General features: G+C 41.4%; 1 protein-coding gene across 5 annotated transcripts in view; it reads right to left on the bottom strand.

Moving 5' to 3' along the window:
* The window catches only part of SULF1 (sulfatase 1), a 121212-nt gene that overhangs the window by 16275 nt on the left and 92918 nt on the right, over positions 1-12019 (bottom strand). The window lies entirely within an intron of this gene.

Here is a 12019-nt window from a genome sequence, read left to right as displayed (position 1 = left end):
GCACCCTAAGACATGTCCCTGCAAACCATGCCGCTCCAATCTGCAAACATTGCTGGGTCTTTATATTTTACATGAGAAGGGAGAAGCCTGAAAGTGCAATACCCCCAGCCAGCCTGCCTACACCCAGCAGGGGCAAGTGAGGGGAAGAACCTTAGGAACAGTAACCAAATAAACAAACAAAGAAATATGAAAATACAAAATTGAGTTTTGTATCAGACTTGGGAGAAAAAGGTGCAGTCTGGAAGGAGTACCTGCAAAAGGCATTGTCTGCATGCTGAACATCAGAGCAAGTGTGGGAGAATGAGAGGGAACAGAGTTTTTTCCAGCTTGTCTGCACAGTATCTGTCTGACTTGATTATCAACATCACTGAACTACATGGAAGATTCCAGGTGGATTTTTCAGTGGATCCCACTGTCTTCACATTTCAAATTAAAAAGCAACTGGGATTTTAATTTCCTTTCCACACTGAACTGTCTTAAAAAAGCTAAATGGTTTTTTTTTTTAAAACCATGGGTAGGTGCTGACAGATCAGAGTTCCTTTGCCCATGCCCAAAGCTTGCCATATATGGCACTCATAACACCCTACACAAGCTAAGAAGCCTGTGAAGGTTTGAGGTCAGTTGTAGTCTGAATAACAATAGGGAGAACTAGAAATAGCTATGTTTACTTATAATTTTAATACAACTATAAACAACTATTACCCAGTGAGTTTTGTTCAATTGTGCATCTTAAGCCACAATGACCAGAGTTTGCATACAAAGCAATTAAGTTTGGCTGGGTAGCGTAGAGAACAAAACTCAATAATGCTGTTGATAACTGGAACCTTTTAGTTGCAGTTTCCGCTAAGTTCCCCTATAATGTGTCCTTTTTTGGTTCCCGTGACTGAATAGCGTAGCTTTCTCTTGCCTCATTAATAATAGCAAGACAGCTAGATGCTGGTTCTACTGGAGTCCCAAACTTAATTTTTGAAATGGACGGTAGTATCAGAGCATACACATTTCAGTAACTCTCTTCCATTAACTAATGGCTGCTCTGGACTGTTTGGGGGTTTTGTCAAGCTGACTGAAGAATGAAGAACTAAGCCTCAGGTAGATTTGCTGACCTGATAACCTGAGGAGTGAGCTGATGTGGCTCTGAACCGCAGCACCGTGAAAGCACTCTGGCCTCACGTGTGGGCTGAGCTAAAGATGGATCCCGTGCTAGAGAACTTGCCTGTGGATTGGCATGACTCTGATCCCAGACAGTAAACCACGTGTAAAAGGCCACGGACTTGCACAAGTCTGATGGTTGCCTGAGAAATTACACTCCTGCCCAGACTTTCAGCGTAAACATACACCTACAAGTGACAAGGTGACTTTCTACCAGTAAAGGCGTCCAAGAGCTACAACTCTTTGCAGGATTTTATTCTGCCATAGCATGTGCACTCTTCTGATCGCAGCAAGAGAAGATTGTTACAGGATAAGAACTGACTGCACCACTGTATTTCCTGTGTTTATTGGGTACACGTTACATTTATAAACATATGGCACTAGTTTTTAATGAGTCTCAAAAGCACCATTTTCATGTAAAATAAGTATTCTCTTTGTCTAACATTAATTATAGCAAGAGGTTCCAGGAGTGGCTTCAATAGCCATTTAGATAATTTTTAAAAGTATTATGACTAACATTGAAACAAGACTCTCTGTGTCTAGTACTAGCCAATAATAGTTCTCTATTTAAAACAGGGATTAAATGTGATTCAGTTCCTTTTTTTTTTTTCCTCTTTAAATTTGACTTTTAAAGGTGTCATTAAAAAGATGCTTCAGAGTTCTAAGATGGAATTTTTACACTAACTTTCCTGAATCCCTGCCCATGCCAGCATAATTGGGCACTGAGCATGCATTATGTAGTAAGTCATATTGGTCCTTCTGCTCATCTTTAGATCTATAAAATGCATTAATGCACATAAAAGAAGATTCTGACTGATGCACTGCCCCTTCCCCTCCCCTGTTTTCTAACTCCCTTCCTGCTGTGAATACCAAACCATTCTTTGAAGTCCAGGACTATTAGGTTTGGTTTCTGGGCCCCCATTTCTCCATCAATTAAAAAAACCCATTGGCACATACACAAACTAAATATGTCTTCATTAAATTTTAATTTGTATAAGTTTTCTTATTTTCCCCATGTTTATCTTCCTTCTCATGACGATGTTTCACAAGACACCTAAGCTGATCTAACAATTCACTGTTGCCATAGGAATACAGGATAGTCCTTGCTTCTGGCTGCATGCTGACTTCAGGACTCCTGTGCTGATTTATTGCCTCCTCAGTAGGAGAAAAGAGGACTAACTCAGAATTAAAAACCCAAAAACTAATAGTAGAGAAAAAGCAGGACCCTGCCATTTGGCTGCAACAAGCTTTTATATCGTTTCAGTCATGTTGTGAAACTTAACCTGTGTCAGCCTTTTTCCCTGTCATTGACTCATCTTTTCCTTCTTGCATCTCATTTCATCACCTACCCGCCAGCAGCTATTTCCCTCTCACCTCAGCTCCACACCTCCAGTTTTCCTTCTGCCTCAGTTTAACTTCAGAAGGCAAACATGGAAGAGGATCCTTAATAAGCCCACACCAACGGAGTCCTGAAACACCCCACCTGAAAGCTGGTGGGGCCATCCTGCTGTGAGGGGCGTTGCTGGTTTACAGCCACCCAGAACCAAGCAGGGTCTGTTCTGCACATGTGCTGGGGGCCCTGGCTGGCTCCGCGTGTGCTGGCTGCCAGCTCTTCCCAGAGCCCTCCCTGCCCTTGGCAGCAAATTGCAGAGGCAGCTTGGGAGAGGTAAAGGTGTAAAAGGACTGAGCATCCTATGAGGAGCAGCTAAGGAGTTTGGGTTTGTCTAGTTTGAGAAAAAGAGGCTGAGGGGCAACCTCATTGCTCTCTACAGCTTCCAAAAGAGGTGCAGATCTCTTCTCCCTGGTATCCAGTGATAGGATGCATGGGAATGGTTGAGAGCTGCACAAGGGAAGGTTCAGACTTGACATTAGGAAGCATTTCTTCACTGAGACAGTAGTCAAACAGTGGAACAGGCTTCCTAAGGAGGTGGGCAATGCCCCAAGCCTGTCAGTGTTTAAGAGGCATTTGGACGATACCTTTAATAACATGCTTTAAATTTTGGTCAGCCCTGAAGTGGTCAGGCAGTTGGACTCTATGATCATTGTAGGTCCTTTCCAAGTGAACTACTCCTATTCTATTCTATTCTATGCTGTCCTGTCCTGTCCTGTCCTGTCCTATCATTCAGAAGCTCAAGCTGCTTTAACCTCTGCCAAACCTGAAGTTTAAGCACCTAAGTACACATGCCTGCTCCTCAGTGGGGAGGCAAGCACTGGACTGCAACAGGACTGCAGCAGGAGCTTTTCCTCAGATGATGTCATTAGCATGATGCATTTTCTTCTGGGGGTAGAAGTTTGCCCTTATAAAGTCATTTCAAAGGCAAAGGGGAGCAAATGGGCTGGTTAAAAGGGTATTGTTTGTACTTGGTGGCTTTGCTTTGTGTTGCTACTGGCACGGCTCCAGTTGTGACTTAGAGCTACATGAGCAAGACAACAGCAAATGACTTCATAACTACCTTGGGTCTCAGTTTCCTGGTATTAATCAGTTTGTTCCACAGCCTTAAAATTAAGTAAGTCTATTTCATTACTGAATATAATTAAGGCATAAAAATATACATTAAGAATGAATCACTGTGATGTGCTGCACTGTAAATATCTACTTAAACAGGATTTCAAATAAACTTTGTTTAGTTAATAGACTGTGGCAGCTTTGAGAGAGTTGATGCCCCCTTATATAGAGGGGAAATTAATTCAACAATTCATGAAAAGTGTCTTAACAGTAAGCAAGCTAAGGGTTTCTATGAAATGTAATTACCCAGTATTTGCCATAGACACTTCAGTGTTACATATCTTGTCACAAAGCTATGAAAACCTGAAGAACATGCAACCGGAATATAACACAGCGACAATATTTTTACAGGTGCTTCTTCATTTTGGTAATGTATGACTGACTTTAAGTATTATTGCTCAGCCTAGGGAATGTTAAGGTAAGGCATGAAAAGGAAGACTTCATGAATTTAAACATGTCCTCAAGAACTCATTTCCCTTTTTTCCTGTTTTGAAAGGTATGATCTAAATTTGAAAACAGTTCAGATGAAAATACCATCATGGGCTGTGTATGTGTGTACCATTTTCCTCTATTAGCAGTAGACAGATCTGCGTGAGTGTCAGGGGACCTGATGTGATAATATTGGTAAGGGAGTCTGGTTTAGGGCTGTGCTACCACAATAAGAACTGAGTCCTGTTTGTGCTTTCTCCATGCCATTCAAAGAGGCCATGTCGCACAGCATATTGAAAAGTGCCCTGTAATTAGTTGGCTATGGTAAATAGTACAGAGCAGGAACAGTTTATTTCTGCTGAACTGGACCTGAATACTTAGAAATGTTTAAGGGCTAAGGCCATCTCCTCTACACATTTCCGCAGAGCAGTCATGAACCCCGGTCCTGACTGAGGCTCCTAAATGCTCCTGGAAATATTAATCTGTGTTGTTACATCTCGGCAGTATTTGAACACTGCACGCAAGTGCAGCTGTTTAACAGGGATGGTGTGCCAGGTTTGCTTAGGGAATTTGGAATTGCTACATTTTTGTGGAACAAAAATCTCCTCCTTCATTTTAGAACTGGGTTGACACTGCCCGTAAGGACAGATCCCAATTTTTGCACCACTCCCTCATAACTGGACCACCTTCTATTGAATTATGCACAGCTCCAGAGTCTACTGACATTAATATATTCAAAGATGGTTATTTATATACAGCCTTACCCCCTGACAAAATGTTCCTGAAAAGTGCACTGGTCAGTGGTTCAACAGATAGGGAAGCAATTTGTCCTATAAGAACTGATGTAATATAGGGGGAAATGTATGACAGACTTTAGAAATACATTCAGCTAAATGCACAGGTTCACAACTGGAGGAAAAAAAGAACGAAGAAATTAATCACTGTCTAACAGAAATAACTATATGAAAATTGCCAATTTTGAGCTGCTTCACAGCATTTAAGAAATGGAAGAAAGAGAAAACAGACTAGGAAGTTTACAGACTACACAATTTTGCATTCTTGATGTACAGACAAGATTGATTTTCAGTGTCACAGTTATAGCAGTTCTCTAGTTTATAAAAAATGCATAGACTGCATTGCCAGCTCTAGAAGAGTAGGCACTTAGGTCAAGACATCAAATATTTCACCTGCATAGCATTCTCTACCAAACCTATTAGTTTGTCTGTAGTTACAGCTCAACATCAACAGACTTCTGTTATTATCCAATAAATGTCCACTCTCAGGTGCAAACAAATAGGAGCCAATGGAAAGGATAAATTTAGTCTTTCAGTTATAAATAGCAATACCAATAACAATCTGTTACTATTGGGTCATATACATTTAATCTGCAGAGGACTTAGTTTATACTATATTTCACTGGATACTTTAAAATGGAAACTCTGCAAAAAGAGAACCTCAAAGGACTACTACAGAAAGTGCTAAAAATGATTCTTGCATAATCTGTGTTTTCCGTTTAAACATTTTTGGCACATAAAATTGCTTTTTAAGGTGCCATTCTACCAAAAAGTCTTTCTGTTAGAGAACACTGACAAGATGGTGGTAAAAATGCTGAACAGAGTTGTGCATTGAAAGAGGTGAAACCATGATCTTTCCAGACTGGAATATCTCTGGATTTTATCTGGAATAGAGCTGGTACTTCAGATTAAGAATTGCTTAAATTTGAAGAATTGTCAAATCTGGAAAGAGCTGCCCTCTGTTTAATAGGAAACTTAAATATTTAGGCTGAAATGTGAAATATTTAGGCTGAAATATGAAATACCATGCTTTGAAGGATTATTTTTAGATATAAAGTAATTTACCTTCATAGTTGGTTTTAACTCAGACTGGTATTTTAACAAGGGATATCATAATTTCTGGCAATTCCTATGAATTCTTGAGCAACTAAGTTGCAGGCATGTTTCTGTCAACTATGAGGGATGACTCTGCAGGGTCTAAAGTGAGCAATAGCTGCAAGAGCACTGAAAGTGTTCACGAAAGCACTGAAGTATGTATTTAGTTTTAAGCACATGACTGGTCCCAAACACATATGCTTCCAGTTAAGCCTGTGTATAGATGCTCTGCTGAATTATGACTAAGAAAAGGTAGTATCAATGAGCAGATGGCAAAGAAGAGCCAGCTTTGAAGTGATGTTCTGGTAAAACAGGTTGATCACCAGTGCCTTTCGACTCCTGCAACCATCAGGAGGTTGTTCTGAAACCGGGAGGATCCATGAGTGATGTTTATATGCCGTATCATAATTTTAGTTGTGTTTTAGTGGGTGCTCGGGGGCTGGCTGTCGGGGGCTGGCCAGCCATCTGACACTTCTGGCCAGCTCTTACCGGCTTATGTGTTTTTATTCATACTCCGCAGCTGGTCATAAAGCTGACCTTTACAAATGTATGGTCTGTGATATTTACTTTATGAGAACATAGATACTTGAGCCAAACCAGACTACACCTAATAAGCCCCATTCTAATTTCCTTTACAATATTATCTGTAAGCTGATTGATGGCAAGTATTCTTTTAGCATTACAAATAGACATGCTTTCAGCTGAATGCTGATACGATAATGTGATAAGTATGAATATGAACAATAAAATTAAATTCTTACGCTAGATTTTTAAACGGCAAAGGATACGTGAGAACTAAGAGGTATGTACAGACTACAGAACATGCTCTTTGGATCAGAGCCAGAAGAATCTTGCACATTTACCGCAGAGCTGATGCTTGGATTCTGCAACATGTCTCCAGTGGCTACCTGTAAAGCCTTAAATCACTGTAAAAATACACTGAGACCTAATCTAACTAAAATCTCACTGTACAGTCTTCAGGTGTATTCTCAAAACAGAATATTATTTCTTTAGGGCTGTTTGGGGATACGCTTCCTCAGGAGGAAACACAATATTCTGCATCTCTAACGCTGAGGTGCATGAAAAAAGAGCACAAGGAAGGTTAGCAGCTACAGCATTATACCTGTCTAGCTCGGTTTGAGTTCATGGGTATGCATGTCATACAAACACGGGCAGCACGACGCAGTTTTCCATTCTGCCCACCATCAGCCTCATTCGAGCTGGCAGCAGACCACAGATCTTTACAAGTTTCAGATCTTTGTTGTTCACAAACTGGCAGGTAGTGCCGAGCAGATGGTAGGAGAGGTATGCCCATAAAATAAACAGACCTGTGTCTGGGTTTGGTTGCTGAGTCATCCAACCTAAGAGCTGAAATTTTAAACACAAAGCTTCACAGTCCTCATTTTGGGAGGGTGGCTTTTTTTCCCCCCCCTGTTGGGAAAATTGTAAAATAAGGTTGTGGTTTGTGTAATATTTGTAAGAGGATAAAAATGCATGCTTGGCTATGGATTTGATACTGATTATAAATAATGGATTGAACAGTACACTGGAGACACCCAGCCTATCAGTCACAAGACCTCGAAACTGCTATCTGGGAAACAGTGTTAAGTCCCAGAAGTCAAAATTATGCCTCAGGAAAGCTCCTATGACTCAGACTGGTGGAGAGAAAAAGAATAAATACTTATGAATTAACTCAACTCATTAATTACACTTTTAGGTAAGGGTAGAAAGAAAGAAAAAGTATAAATGAAAACACAGTTAACATGCTTTCATTTGATATTTGCTAAGTATCCAGAAGAATTTCATGGGTGAGAAGATGGAGCGAGTTCAACAAAAATAACCTGCCAGAGGATTTAAGAGCAGCTTGCGTCTAAACCTCCTGAACTAACATATATTCTCATCTCAGGTTATTTCAGTGGAAATCTGAGAGGAGATTTGTGTCATGATAAGGTTGTATTAATCCAGAGTAACTTTTGTTCACATGCTATTATTTCTGCTCTATTGGAAAATTAACAAAGTTTTTGTTAAAAGTTTAGTTAAGAGTTCACACCAATTGTTTCCCATTTCAAAACAACAGCAGGGGTAGCAATATTGCAGATTAATAGCTATTTCTATACTGTGTACCTTATTACAGTAAAGCTGGGAGGGGAAATATGTATCAATGAATTATAAAAAACCCCCTGCAAACCATTTAAGTGCTAAAACCCATCAATAGTCACTACTAAACCAACCAGGCTCCATCAGGTGACGTCAGTAGGTTACACCACATTAACTGGTGACAAGTCTGGCATATAAACTATGAAGGAAACCTCCCGTTCCCATCATAATTTCTTGAGTACTCTCTGCGATGTGAAAGAGGACTGCAAAGGAAACGTCTACCCTGGCTCAAGCTCCAAAACTGAGCAGAGAACCCACCCCACTGCTGCTGCCTTTGCAGGGGGAGTGAACCTGGCCTGGGTGTGATGGGACCGGCAGTGCTGAGGGTGAGCTGGGTCAGGGCAGGAGATGAAATCTAGTCTGCATCCAAATACGATATGGGCAGATGACCCACAACTCACTTGCAAGATGGGCAAAATTAACTGCACTTCCCAAGTTACAAAGCTGAGGAGGAAGAAGAAAACAAGAAATCCTCAAGCCCAGGTATTAAGCAAGCAAAAAACTAAGAGCATGTGCAATTGCTGGAAGGAACATCTGGAGGTCATTTAGTCCAGCCTCCTCCTCAAAGTAGGAACAACATTATTACGTTTTGAAAGCATCCCTGGATGGACCTTCCACAGCCTCTTTGGGCTCCAGTGCTTAATCACTCTTACGGTAATGTTTTTCTCCACACACCTAGTCAGACTTTCCCTTGCTGCAACTTGTCCGTTGCTGATAGCTGTTTCGCTGCACACCTCCGAGAAGTGCCTGGGTCTGTCTTCTCTCTAATTAGCCATTAGTTAGTTGCAGGAAGCAATTAGATTCCCCCTTTGCCTTCTGTTCTCCTGGCTAAACAAACCTCTGCCTCTCCTCAGTACTTCCTCACCGTCTCTGGGGTCCTCCGCTGGACTTGCTCCAGCTTACCAAAGTCCCTCTGCTAATGGGGGTCCCAACCCGAATGCAGCACTCCAGCTGCAGCCCACGAGCACCAAGGAGAGGCGAGTGCTCACTTCCCATGACCTGTTGTTAGCTGTGCTCTTGCTAATGCAGCTCAGCAGGCGCGGTCCTCTCCTCCGCAAGGGCTCACTGCTGGCCCAACTTAATGACCGGCTGCACATAACTCAAAAGTGAACATATCCGCGCAGTTGTGCACATCTCACTTCTGGTATGTTCTCAAGGTGAGTGAACTTTTGGAAACTGTCCTCCCATAACGGGGATTAAGAAAAAATACCAAGGGGATAATAAAATAAAAAATAAAAAATAAAAGCGATGCAATCTGTCAATGGTGCTAAAAATTTAAATGAAAAAAATCATGGTGAAAGTAGTTTAACTCAATTTTGCATAAGCATTTTATCACTAGGTTTTTCTTAATGAAACAAAACTTTTTTGGTTTTGGTAACCCAAAGCCTTGCTGATTTGCAGCTAAATGTAATCTATAACCTAGATTTCCCATCTCTTTTTGGCAAACAGCCATTTAGAACTTTAAAAATTATGGAATAATTATAGCAATTACACAGAGGTTTAAAATTTTCTCTTTTTCCCCCATTTTTTAAGTTTACCTACTTTTGGATAGACACTGGACATATAGAAAAAAATTGAAATTTTGAAACTTTTAATTAAAAAAAGTGTCTTCACTAGGCCAGGTTCTTTTTTTTTTCTTTTTTAATTTTTTTTTTTTTTATTTAGAGGTTACGTATTAAATAGAAAGTAAGCTGAAGCAATTATTTTCCTGAGTAACACATCCTTGGAGATTTTGGAACTAGCAGCTCTCAGGATCACACCCCATTTTAATACAGGAAACCCAAATTTTCTTCTTTTTCAACCTCCAGTTGTGTTCTCCATTTCAGATGAACTAGGCACTGACTAAACTAAATTAAAATGAAGAACAAGCTCTAAATGCACTGGACAGTACATTAGTGTATGAATTCCCCCCAAAATATTCTGAGTTCCAGACATTTAGCAGCAACTTCCCACAGAGCAGTAATTTAATTATTTAAAAATCTGTCAGCAATCACTCATTCTGTGAAGGCAATTTTCATTTAAGTGACGTTAACTGCAACTGATTAGAGTAAACGTAGGAAGTATTATAAACCATCATAATTAAAAAGAAGATTTTTTTCCCCTATATGTGCACCTGTGTAATTGAAATTAAAGATACTCATCTCAAAAGATAAGACAACGTTAACACCCACATAACAATATTTCCTCTTTCTATTTTCCAAGAGGTGTAAAATGACGAGGGGAAATCTGCTGGAGGAACCTCATTTTAAACTATGATGCCTTATATTGCACATTGGAAACCATCTGGGCTAAAGTAAAATTATTTGGCCTATTAACTTTAATTTTCTTTACGAACTTTTCTACATGGAAAAAATCCTGCGGACACTTATTTCACACTGCAATGCCTAACTGAAGTTCATACTATTCCAATGTGGCTCTTTAAGTTCACACCCTTGCTATTCCATGTTGACTTCCCTGTGAGCACCGCATGTAGTCCGTCCCTAAGAGACAAACTGCCCTTGCTTCTCACGGCTGGCGCGGGATCGAACGGGGCAGGAGAAGTGGGTCCCTGCACGACAGGCTGAATGAACCCAGAGGATGCGTTACCACCCCTCACGATGCTCTGTCTGATGGGGGGCTTCTGTAGGCACGTTTAACTTCGGCATCCCTGCAGGAAGCCTCCAGGATGTTCGAAGTATCAGGGACGACTTTGGTCTCTTTCTTTAAGAAAATAATTTATGTACACCAATGGCTAGGTCTGAAAAGTGGTCTTAAAAAGGTCAGTTCAGCCCTGTCCTTTGTTCAGCCGTGAGGGTTGGCTGCTGGGCTCTGTGGAGCCAACATATGTTCTGCATTTAAAGGACCGTGATATGAGTTTGTAGGTGGGAGAGCCTCTATCAAACACCAAAGCTCTTGTTAGCTCCTTGCTGGCTCAAGGCTTTCTCCCTCCACCCTTTGATCAAATGGGATTCACCAGTATGGGATGGAAAGACAAGTTTACCATAGTGGTCTGGGAACAGGGCTGTGAGCCGTGTTTCCTACGGCTTCAGGTGTGATATCTGGTCAGGACACTTAACCTTTTCTATTCACATGTGGAAAAGTAAAGTTATCCCAAACCTGGATTTTGGCATAAGAGGTAATAAATATAAGAAATAATTGCAAAGAAAATATTTTGGTATTTTAAAACTAAACATTTTAGCGTCTAACAGTCTAAATGACTCCATTGATCTCCTTTAGTTTTTATAAAAATGTTCAGTTTTTCAAATTTAATCTCTGTTTACAATGGCAGTGTTTGAACTCCTGAAAACTTTGCCCTTGGGTGAGACTGTGATATTGTGTATATCCCTTCAAAAGTGGCCGTGTTTAAGGAGCATGTGTGAGGTGAGAGCTGTGGCAGAGGACCTGACCAAGGATGTGCCAGCCAAAACATACTCCAGTCCAATCTGGGATTAACCAAGATTTACTATAACACTACGCTCTAATGAACGAGAAGGGGAAAGGTAGGGACGGAGCATTTCCGTAAGTGAGCGAGCTCTCCCCAGTGCCCTCCAGTTTGCTGTGCAGAGCTCTACCTGCCCTGGGCGAAGCACCATGGGTGGCTGCAGATGGAAGCGGAGCACAGTGAAGGCTTTATGCCCCCGTTCAAAACAGTTTACCGATATTTCAGAGCCAGGCCTACGGCTGGCTGCGGTGGTCTGAGCAAACATCTGAGGGAAAGGCGCAAGCGCCTGCCTGGGAGAAATCGCCTCACACTCCTCCGGGGAGGTGTGTGTGGATGGGGACGGAGGGGCAGGACGGCAGGGAGGGTGTGAGCCGCTGTCTGGGGCCCCCAGCATCTGACTGGCTGGAGGTGGTGTTGGGGGGAAGGCATTCAGCTCCCTTCCACATCTCCCCGGTAAATATGTTACTG

Source organism: Accipiter gentilis, chromosome 2, assembly GCF_929443795.1.
Source record: "Accipiter gentilis chromosome 2, bAccGen1.1, whole genome shotgun sequence".
Lineage (NCBI taxonomy): Eukaryota > Metazoa > Chordata > Aves > Accipitriformes > Accipitridae > Astur > Astur gentilis.
Note: the sequence above shows the minus strand (reverse complement) of the source record. Positions and strands in the feature narration are given on the sequence as shown.